The sequence below is a fragment of the Ochlerotatus camptorhynchus genome, unplaced genomic scaffold (assembly GCF_037179485.1).
Source record: "Ochlerotatus camptorhynchus isolate MF236.1 unplaced genomic scaffold, CSIRO-AGI_Acam_v1.1 ptg000322l, whole genome shotgun sequence".
Lineage (NCBI taxonomy): Eukaryota > Metazoa > Arthropoda > Insecta > Diptera > Culicidae > Ochlerotatus > Ochlerotatus camptorhynchus.
Window position 1 is genome coordinate 471,998 of NW_027040810.1, and position 12,033 is coordinate 484,030.

Below are 12,033 nucleotides of genomic sequence, written 5' to 3' on the forward strand. Positions count from 1 at the left end.
CGAAGGGCTGACATCCTGTGTTATGTACACGTAGTACAATGACATAAAACGAGTTTGAGGGTTTAGCTCAAGAAGCTTCTCAAAGTTTGCAATCACCAGTGGGTTCATAATTTCACAACGGGTGAGGAGCCTGAGGGATAATTCCGAAAATCGATCAGAGAGTGGCAACATGCCCGCTAACACTTCGAGACTCATCGTATGAGTCGAGTGCATGCATCCTAACGCGATACGAAGACAGCGATACTGGATCCGTTCCAGTTTGATGATGTGCGTTTTAGCCGCCGACTGGAAGCAAAAACTACCGTACTCTAAAACCGATAAAATCGTTGTCCGGTACAACGTTAGAAGATCTTGCGGATGGGCTCCCCACCACGTTCCGGTAATTGTTCGGAGAAAATTGATCCTTTGTTGGCATTTCCGCTTCAGATACTCAATGTGGGATCTCCAGGTGCATTTTGAATCGAACCAGACCCCAAGATATTTGAAAGACATGGAATGAGTGATCGGCTTACCCAAAAGTTGAAGCTTCGGTTGTGCTGGGCTATGCTTCCTAGAAAAAACGACCAACTCAGTTTTCTCCGTGGAGAATTCGATACCTAGCTGAATAGCCCAAGTAGACAAATTGTCTAAGGTATCCTGTAAGGGTCCTTGCAGGTCGGCCTCTCTGGGTCCTGTCATAGACACTACTCCGTCATCTGCAAGTTGTCTCAACGTGCAGTTGTCCCTTAGACAATTGTCAATTTCTCTGACGTAGAAATTATACAGAAGGGGGCTTAAACATGAGCCCTGGGGGAGACCCATGTAGCTAAATCGTGAAGCTATAGAGTTTCCATGAGAAAAGCTCATATGTTTCTTTGACAGCAAATTGTACAAAAAGTTATTAATTAATGGAGAAAGGCCACAAGCGTGGAGTTTGTCTGAAAGGACTTCAACCGATACTGAATCAAAAGCCCCCCTAATATCCAAGAAGACAGACGCCATTTGCTCTTTATTAGCAAAAGCCAACTGAATTTCAGTGGAAAGCAACGCGAGACAGTCGTTCGTTCCCTTGCCCCTACGGAAACCAAATTGAGTATCTGAGAGTAGGTGGTTCAACTCAACCCATTTGTCCAGGCGAAAAAGGATCATTTTCTCCAACAATTTTCGAATACACGATAACATCGCAATGGGACGATACGAATTGTGATCTGACGCGGGTTTTCCAGGCTTTTTAATGGCTATAACTCTCACCCGCCTCCAATCATCCGGAACAATATTAAGCTCCAGGAACTGACCAAACAAGTTCAACATGCGCCTCTTAGCGACGTCTGGGAGGTTCTTCAACAAGTTGAACTTGATTCTATCAGCCCCCGGAGCCGAATTGCCACACGAAAGGAGCGCGAGTGAGAGCTCCAGCATTGAAAAAGGCTGGCTGATCTCGTCTACCGAATTCGTCGTTTCGCGAGGAATCATCTGTGCCGGCACAGAATCAGGACATACTTTTCGCGCGAACTTGAGAATCCAACTATCGGAGTACTCCTCGCTCTCGTTGTTTGAAGACCGGTTACGCATCCTTCGCGCCGCATTCCAAAGCGTATTCATCGACGTTTCGCGCGATAATCCGTCCACGAATTGCCGCCAGTATCCGCGTTTCTTGGCTTTGATGAGGCTCTTGAGTTCGCGTTCAAGAGCCGAGTACGCTTCGAAATGTACGGGTGTTCCACGTTTCCGGAAAAGCTTAAACGCGTCGGACTTTTTACGATAAACCTCAGTGCATTGCTGGTCCCACCAAGGGGAAGGAGGTTTCCTACGGAAAGTCGTTCCTGGAACCGGCCGAGTTTGAGCTTGAAGCGCGCTGTCCAAGATCAGATTGGAGAGGAAGTTATATTCCTCCAACGGTGGAAGCCCTTCTACCGACGTTAGGGCATCTTCTATCACATTCTTGAACTTTGTCCAATCGATATTACGGGTAAGATCGTACGCGACGTTAACGGGTTCCGACGGATTGAACCCACTGGCAACTGAAACTTTGATCGGCAAGTGATCACTACCGTGGGGATCTTGGATCACATTCCACGTGCAATCCAACGATAATGAGTTAGAGCAAAGTGTGAGGTCTAATCTACTTCCATTCGAGGATGGGCCAGCCAAACGTGTTACTTCTCCATTGTTAAGAATTGTCATATTAAAGCTGTCGCAGAGGTCATATATCAAAGTAGAACGGTTGTCATCATACAGTTCTCCCCAGCCTGTACCGTGGGAATTAAAATCTCCCATAATCAACCGTGGAGCAGGAAGTACCGAACAGATATCTGAAAGTTGTTTGCGATTAACAACGGCTCTAGGAGGAATATAAACAGAAGCAATACAAAGGCTCTTACCTTTAATAATAGCCTGACATGCAACAACTTCAATACCTGGAAATTGTGGAAGATTCACTCTATAGAAGGAATGGCACTTTTTGATCCCCAAAAGTACCCCTCCTCCACGCGAATCCTCACGATCCAGTCGAATAATGTTAAAATCATAAAAAGGAAGATCGATATCTGAAGAGAGCCAAGTTTCACAAACAGCAAATGCATCACAATCATTATTGTGAATTAAAAACTTAAAAGAATCTAATTTAGGAATGAGACTTCGACAATTCCACTGTAGAACAGTGATCAAATCCCCGACCTCGTTTGGAAAATTATCCATCGAAGGAAATGATTGCTGCAATGAGGGGCCACTTCAATGTCAATTGCTTCAAGAGGGTCTTCACAGAAGGAAGCATTGCCAGAACAATGCTTTTGAGAGGATCAGAAATATTGAGGTACTTGAGAATATCGTCCACAATTTTATCAAATGAGAACAACCCGGATGAAGAAGGGGCTTCTGTTCTTAAAAATGGGCCATCAGGGGTTTTTGATGTCCCCGGGAGAGATGGAAAATTCTGGTTATAATCAGTTCTGCGGAAACCAGGAGGAGTTGAAACTTCCTTTTTTCCATCACTCCTTGATTTGGGCAAGCTGATTTGGGGTTCCTTATCTGCAACTTTCCGCGAACGGATGCGTTTTCGTTTCCGTGCAGAACCTTCCGGAAAACTGAAAGAAACTCCCTCCTCAGCCAAGTCAGAGTCAGACTCGTCATCAGACAAAACAGCAAAGGGATTTTTGTCGTTGGTTGATGGTGTGGCTGTTTTTAGCATTGCTGCAAAAGACTGCCTGGAACGCTCCTTAAGAGAGCGTTCTAGTTTCTCCCCGCGTTGTTTGTACGCCGGGCACGATGAGAGACCATGAGGAGTTCCCTTACAGTACACGCATTTTGGTGCAGTGACTGTGCAGGCGCCATCCTCGTGCTTCTCCCCGCATTTGGAACAGCGTGCCTTGCTGCCACAGTGAGAGGCCGTATGTCCCAACTGTTTGCAGTTTTGGCAGTTCATGACCCGAGGAACAAACAAACGCACAGGTAGCCGAAGTTTTCCCAACTCGATGTAGTGAGGAAGGGCTGAACCAGAAAAGGTCACCCGAAACGAGTCTGTGGGGGTAAAGCTCTTTTTACCCTCGCTGAAAGATACTGCGTTCAACTTCTGGACTTCCAGTATCTCAACCGTGGGAAGCAAGGGGTTCTTGAAACGGCCAACCGCTTGCTTCGCCAAGATCTCGGGGGTCAGACTCGCTTCGGTGACCACACCTTCGATCTCCACATTACGAGCTGGGATGTACACTCTATACTCGAGTGTAAAGAGCTGGGAGGCAGCAATCTCGTTAGCTTGTTTCAGGTTAGAGACGACAACGCGAAGTTTATTGTACCTCACCTTCGAGATTTCGGTCACGGCCGAGAACCGCTTCGTCAGATCATTAGTAATTTGCATTACATTCAAAGGTTTCTTTTTGGGCTGAAAGTAAACAACCCATGGGCCAGTCGAGTCTTCTGGGTAGGCTCGCGATCGGGGGCTTATCTGTCCCTGTCCATTACCAGACTGAGATGACGAAGCAGGGATGGCATCATCTGATTTCTGGGATGACAGACGTTTCCGACCCTTCTTGTTATCGCGTGGTAAAGTGGTGTCGTCTTCCGACAAAACGTCCATTTCGTCTTCCGACAAAATGTCCAACGCTCTACCACTGCAACGATAATCAAAATTACTCGGACACAATACACGAAGAAAAAAAAAATACTAACACAGAAACACAAACTTAAAATTTAACAGATGGGAGAAAGAAAGAAACAAGAACAAAAACTTATCTGATAATCCTATACTACTATCACCGAGCGTTTACACAGCAGCAGCGGAGCGACGCGCAGCTTTGATGATCTTCGAGCCGCGTGTGCGGGCGGTCTTCGTTGGTGTGTGCTTGTATGAAGCTCGGCACTCAGCTGAACACACGATGATGGATGAGCGGTTTGAATGTGGAGACAGATGCTGACACTCGATGACGATGATCCGTGTGCACAGGTATGCGTGACCACGCACCGATGGTGCGCAAAATGATTGGCTAATTGCCAATCGCAAAAACAATTTTCGATGATCCCGAAAACACACTTTCTTCTCAGAAAAAAACTCACTTTTTGATAAATTTATCCGGAATTATGCCAGGAATCACTAAGCGAGAAAAACTGATTATTTACGTCAGATAATAGCGAGAAAACTTCCAAATTAACGGAGCGCGAAACAAGTCGACCGTACTTCTTGCTAGGACGCGGTGGTGTGAATTGACTACTTCTGGCATTGTTAAATTTTCTGCTGAATAACTTTTTTTTTTTAAATTTAGTATTATCACTCTCTGACGCCGTTCTCGTGTTTCTTAGAGAAACAAGTGTTTTTGGGTTCCTTTTCCCTTTACTATTTTCTTGGATGATAACGGTTTCATTCAATATTTTAACGCAATCTTTAATTTGAAATTGAACTGCAAGTTCATTCCATTCGTCAGTATTGCCCCTGTGTTGTAACTTTTGCACATTAGCTTCAAATTTTATACCGGATTCCTTTAATGCCTCTCAAAGATCTAAGTCTTCCTTTACTTTTTTGTAGGTTTGCGAATTCTCTGTTAACCTCTTTCCGTATTTTTTCACAATCCTCCCATAAATTTGACATTTATGAATTAATTGTTTTGCAATATATACACTAACCCACTAATCCACTAATATAGGTACTACGTAACGTAGGATTACGAAAGGTAGTTTTGATATAATATAAGTAACAAACTTTTATTAACAAAAGGCGAATATGATGAAGCTGAACTATTTACAATCCCATACTCAACAAACAATTCAGAGTCACAAATAAGTATATATTTTGAATATTACAATGTATTACAGTGTACAATGCTGAATAAAATGGGTTGTCAAATTATGTGTTAAAAAAAAACTCATTAAGATCGATAGATACACCTTTATTCCGCTGTTTGCTCTGTTCTGATTCATTTACTTATTAAAAGTTTTATAAACGTTGACTGTCTTCCTAATTCAACACCAGAAGATTGATCTAATAACAAACTGAATAAGTGTTATTTTCACATACATTGGCGCTTTAATTCAACTGTTTTCAATTGATTTAGTAACATGCTTTATTAGACGTCTACTAAATGTTGTCTAGCCTTATTACTAGATTTCATTGCATTGCTTTACACTATTTTTCTGAATAAAGGTGAATACAGTCAGCATAATAGCTCTAATACCATTATGCGTCCATGTTTAAAAAAATCCGAGAAGGAAACAAACGGTTGTCTTCCGTTCTTATTTTTCGGGGTAATTTTTCCATAGATGAATAATCGTTTAATAAATGTATAATAGTATCTAATTAAACGTTACTTCACATGAGAATCAAGCGTATGGCATCGCTGCTGGGTAAGCAAGCAATGATGTCTAATAAACGCTGAATAATCAAAAATTTGATTGAAGAAGCTCTGTTACAACTCATGTAAGTATAATAAAAGCTTCTCGACATACCTTATACAACACCAATTTGTCAAATGTTTTGGTTGAATAAATTCTCCAGATCTGTATGAACAATTTTACACAACATAAAAAAGAAATTATTTTGTTTACTTACATTTTAAACTGCATCTCCATCCTGGTTGTCCTATACTGTTCCTGTACCGTTCCGAAACTTCACTTCCCACTGAAACGAGTCGAAAACTGCGCAAAACTACCGAAAAACGACGCACCGTGGTTCGCGCTCGCAACTAGAGGTCCTATTGCCACTGGATGTGGCCGCTTTGAGTGGAATTTACGGCGAAAATATCCTCAAGCTGACAGTGTACGGATTGATTTCTTTTTTCTCCGAGGCGCGCACTAACCAACAAACACTGTAACGCACGCCCCTCGCAGCCTGCGAGATCTTGACCACCGAATACGGTTCCTGTCTCTAAAACGAATGGCTTAAGCGCCACCTCCGAAGGGAACCACTTGTCAAGGTTTGATTTGCCCGGCAAGAAACCCAACCTCAGGGTGGGTTTATGAATGAAAGAGACCGAAATTTAGTTTAAGAGCGATTCAGCAGACTGAAATTCCATGAGGGATTGAGATCCTCACAAACAGAGGCCGCTTCCAACGGTCTTAAGCGAAAGTTGAAGTTAACCGTCATTCTACCGTAACACAAAAACCCCACTCACATTTATCATCACTGGAGGAACTTTCCCTTTCAGATTTACTCCCCCGATCCTGACACGTGAGTGCGGAGATTGTTTTCCCAGGCAGTCCAACCTGGAGTAAATTCAATTACAACAGAAAATACTACAAAAAATAACGCAAAATAGAACGACCAAAACGTGAAGAATCTAACCAACAAAAATTAACATTACGGGGAAAGCTTTTACTTTACGAAAACAACATTTATTTCATGGCTAAATAACGGAAATCATTTATGATTTATTCGTGTTCCTAACCTAGGTTTATTCATGACACTTGTTCCTTTCCCATTTGTTCGTTTGTTTGCTAGCTCTCCCTAAACGTGTGTGCGGTATCCTGATCTGGTTCTAGCGATTGCTAGCCAAACTTGCTAATTTTCTTCGAGCTCATGTGTTTGTGTGTGTGGAGATTCGCATGCGTTTATTTAATCACGGTAGTCATTGTCGTCGCTGCTTCATCCGTGTCGGCACAGAAGCATCCCTTTGTCGGAGTGAGTTCGGCAAAGTAGCAGCCTATTCAAACGGTGGTGGTGTTGCACATTGTACCCCGGACTGATATGGTGCGGAAATTCCCAATCGAACCCTCGAATTGGTACTGAACTAGCGCCGACTGCAGTTGGCGCAAATGTCAACGAGGGGATCGTCAAAGACCAATAATGTACGTGGGTTCAAGTGGTTGACATTGGCGGATTTGCCAACACTCTGCCGGAGAACAGTTAAACCGTGGACCCAAAGGGTAAGGACCTCCTTCACGCGATTTTTTTTTGGTTCACCTAGCTGTTTTTTTAGTGTACCTGGTGCACTTTCAAAACAGAATTTCAAGATCTTCTTGGTGACCTGAAACCCTCAGAATGCTTTTAAACTCCAAGAAATTCTAGAGCTCTATAACTGCAAGAATTCTCAGAACTGCCAGGATCTGCTGGAGCTCCAATGAATCTTAGAAGTCTTTGGAAAATTCTAGAAATTATAATATGTACTGTAAGATCTTTCAAAATTTAAATCACTACATGACTTATAGCAGCGTTTCTCAATCTATGGGTCGCGACCCACTGGTGGATCGTGGGCTGTGATTTGGTGGGTCACAGAAACTCAGGAAACTTGGTCTTGTGTTTTCGAAATTGAGTTAATAAGCTAGAAAAAATGGCTTAAATTTCGAGACAAACCGTGCAGTGCTTTCTCAAAAATATAGTTGTTGTCGATACATTAATTCTTTTAAGATTAAGTTTCATTTGTTTATTGAATCCTGCCTTAAATTACTTAGTTCCTACACTCAATAATGACTACAGAGATGATTCTTACACCAAATTATCACACATCTACGACAGAAGTGAACTATATGTTGGGATGTAGAGGGAACGAGGTGGGGCGCGAACTAGTTCTTGCCATATATTAGCCTAATGTTTAACTTTGTTTAAAGTTGTCATTCATACGTGAATAATGTAAATCTAGTTTTAACCACACAGCAGGGCGTTAGGAATTCCAACGTACACCACAAACTAGTGTACCTTTTCCTACTTAGTATCGTCCATTATCGAACCGTCCGGACACAGGGGCTCCATATCGGTCTTGTGGTCGTCCACCGCTGCTGCCACCTCCCATGAATTGACTCTGCCTCGATGGATCCATGAAGGGGCTGGCGCTCATTTGCGGGGCTTTTCTCTCGTTGTAGGTACGATCGTACCGATCCTGTCCGTTATCCATTCGCCAGCCATCGTTTCCCATACCAGCCGGTGCCATACTCATCTGCGGTGGTCCAGCATTCCATGGTCCGCTGCTGCTACCGCCACCGCCACCACTGCTACCGGACCGATCAGGGTAGCGTTAATCCATCGGATCCATATAACGGGACTTTGGTGCCGATCCATTGCGATTGCGATCATCCCGTGGACCACCGCTTCCACGATAGTCAGTTCCAGCACCGGAACGCGAATCCGTATAGCGACTCTCCATCGAAGGCATCGACGGGCGATCCAAATCCCGCTTGCTGTAGTCGTCCATTACGCCACCTCCACCGTTGCGCTTGAAACTGTCCCGTCGGTAGTCATCCACCGGGCCCGAGCGTGATTCAGCGTGCGTCATCCATGCGTTTCTTTTCAACAGCCGAATAGGAACCGCGACTGCAAATGAAAATCAGTTGAATGAATAAATCTAGATGTGAAAAAGCACAAAAACTTACACCGAAGTGGAAATAGATGGTGGTGGAGGTGCCTCGAATCGTCGGTCCGATCCCGTCGAGCGTTTCCGATCGTCATCGTAGTGATCCGTTGAGGCTGCTGGGCGCTTCAGGTTCCGTTTCGCCTCTTCAATTCTGCTCGGTTAAGGGTTTTTATTTTTTGAATATACGTTTCAAAAAGAAGACAGAAAGAAACAATGTGGAAACAGAAGAAAGAAGATGAATTAGCCTATCTGGAAGTGAAAGATGAGGTCGGCTTTTCGTGAAGCGAAGCTCAGTTCGCTGACAAAGTTCTCATTAAATACGCGCGCATCGAAGATTGCAAGAAGAGATAAATTGGAAAACCAATCGATTTTTCGCATCAGACACAATGTTCAAAAAAATCGTTGGCTTTGACTATCGAAACAAAACAAAAGTGCCCGAATTCCCGCGAGAAGGTGACAAAATATTTCCCAAGCCATGAGTTGCACAACACTGCTGCATCTCCTACACGGATAGAAATCTCCTTATACCTTTTGGCAAATTTCTATTGCTGATTATTCATAAAATGTATAAGTCAACTAATAAGCAGACGCCTTGCACAAAGTTAATGAAGATCATGTGTCAAATTAAGTGTATAAGCGGTCACACATACCTTTTATGCATTCGTATAGGACCTATGTGGTTTGTCTTATGGAATGTATAAGGCAGATGTTTTGGCAAAAATGTATAAGTGAAACAAATGAATAAAATAATTGATTTTTGTTTCGTGTATTCTGTTGAGCGCACGAATAGGATGAAATGGCTGCTACTTGCCAGGAACATTGGACTTGAAGTTCATCGTTGCCGTTTTTCTTCTGATTTGGATGGATTCGTGTTTCTATCGCGGTTGAATCATCTCGGGCTGCCTCTCTATCTCAAGTTTAGTTTCTGCTCTATAACGGATGTCCGAATCTACTAAACAGGTACTCTCTGCGTATTGGATTTTCCGGTTTAGAAGACAACAGATCCAATCGAATTCCAAAGACATTTCAAAATGTCTAAATGTTCAGTGTTTACTGTTTGGACTCGACGTTGCAGCAGATGATGATGGTCCTGGGAATGCTGCTTGCTGAGCTGCAGTCGGGTTGTCGTCTTCAGCATCATCACGGGAAGTTACGCTAGGAAGTCACTTCGACTTGTGAATCACCGTGGAAACGCCAAGAGACAGGATTCTTAAGCTTGTACGGGGAAATATTTTGTCACTTATAAGCTACAGCTTCTCGATCTTCTAAGAAAAACTACATCAACAGGTTGCCCAAAATAACTTAGCAATGCAAAGCACGCCCTTCTGCGCGAGCTTTGTAGTTTCGAAGTGGCGGGAGATGGGGAGGAAATACCGTAATAAAATAGAGAATAGAAAATATGGATTAATCTTAAAGAGATAAATTTCAACCGTACTTCCTTTGCTGACGCTTCAGCTGCAGCCGCTCGATTTCGATCTTCTCCCGTTCGATGCGCAACAGTTCGGCTTTTTCCTTCTCGATGCGAACACGTTCGATGGCCAGTTTCTCCCGTTCACGTCGCAGTAGTTGCTCCTCTTCGCGCTGGCGAATCTCTCGACGGCGCCGTTCTTCCTCGCGCAACTGGCGATTCTTCTCGCGCAGTCGTTGACGTTCGCGCTCTTCACGAATCTTCTGTAACGATAGAACCTCGCGATCCCGGTCCCGATTGCGGTTGTCTTTGCGTTCGCTGCTGCGGTTATCACGCCGGCGGTCTGCATCTTGGGTTCTTGGTGGACGATCATCATCCTTGCGGGTCGCTCCTTCCTTGCCATCCTCCTTCTGGATATCATCTTTCTTCTTGTCGTCCTTCGGTTTGTCGTCTTTTCCGGCGATTTACCACGGTGTTGAGACCGGCCTCTATGCTGAGATCTACTCCTGTAACTCGACCTTCTCTTCCTTCTTCTCGGTTTTGTCTTTCTCTTTTTCCTTGCCACTATCTACTACCTCCACCGTCGTTGTTTTTGGGTGGTTCCATCTTGCTGGTGCTACTGCTACCTTTGCTTCCGCCGGAAGGTTTTGCTGGCCCCAGATCTGACTTTGCTCGTTCTACCGAAATCATACGTCCATGCAGCTCGGTCCGGTGCAGATGGGTGATGCATTCAGTTGCGTCCTTGGCCGATGCCATCGTCACATAGCCATAACAACGGGTTCCCGGAGTACGAGTATTCGTCACCACTTTAGCGCCAATCACTTTACCGTACTTGGAGAAGATTAGCTTCAGATCCGTCGCACGAGTTAGCGATGATAGACCGGAAACCCACAGATTCCGGGATACGGCCGACGTTTTCTCACTCGAGCTCGGTGACGATTTTAACTTGGAGTCGCTGGATGTGCCGGACTTGGTAGACGACGATGACGACGGCTTTCCAGCGCTCTCTGCAAACACATAGATTCCGCATCCGAACGAATGAGAAATATAGACAAACATTATACATTATTTTTTGGTAGTGGCAAAATTAGTATGGTTTGGTTAGGTTAAAACAAAACGTCAGCTATTGTTGGTAAACAAACCGACAGCATTGTTGACAGCATTCCCCCATGCACTCAAAAATATAACTACCCACACATCTAAAAAACCTACTACTGCGTGCACTTCCATTCTATTACCGAGAACCCTGATTTTTCGATAAATTCCTTCCACGCTATTGGTCCTGACCTTTGGGTCCATGGTGTCTCCCTTCCGAATTCTCCCCCGAACCGGGAACCTTGAAGTTGAAGCGTGGGGTCTAAAGAGCGCGATTTATTTCCTCGATTGCGGTGTGCCGAGCAAAGCCATCTATCGCTAGAAGCGATACGGTGCAAACTCCAATCTGCACAAAACGATCCTACACAGAAACGATTCTAAACAAAAAGCCGTCCAACGGCTGTTCGACACATTTCAGTTACATCTCCACACAAAAGACACTATTCACCTTACCTTTCTATAAACTTTGGACACACAATAAGTGGACCGCACGGAACTTTTTACATACAGTTTGCACTCTACAGGCTAACGGAAAGGAACAAAGATGTAACATTAAAATCAATCTTTTAGACTCCTCACATTTTTAACTTCACATACCACGAAAACGCACCGCGACACTAAGTACACTTAAGTACTAATTACTCGCACTCCCGCCTCTTCCACGGTTCAAGTCAAAGTGAAAGAGTAGAAGTTCCAGATACCCTCAGATAGGCGTGATTTCAACGGTCATCGTGGCCGGAAGTACGTCAAATTACCGAAGTAATTCAACGACCTTTCAAACGA

The 12,033-nt window shown here is 44.0% G+C and overlaps 1 pseudogene; it reads right to left on the reverse strand.

The window, feature by feature from the left end:
• Positions 1 to 8,094: 8,094 nt before the first annotated feature.
• LOC135707886 (SAFB-like transcription modulator) lies at positions 8,095 to 11,258 on the reverse strand (annotated as a pseudogene).
• Between the last annotated feature and the right edge of the window lie 775 nt (positions 11,259 to 12,033).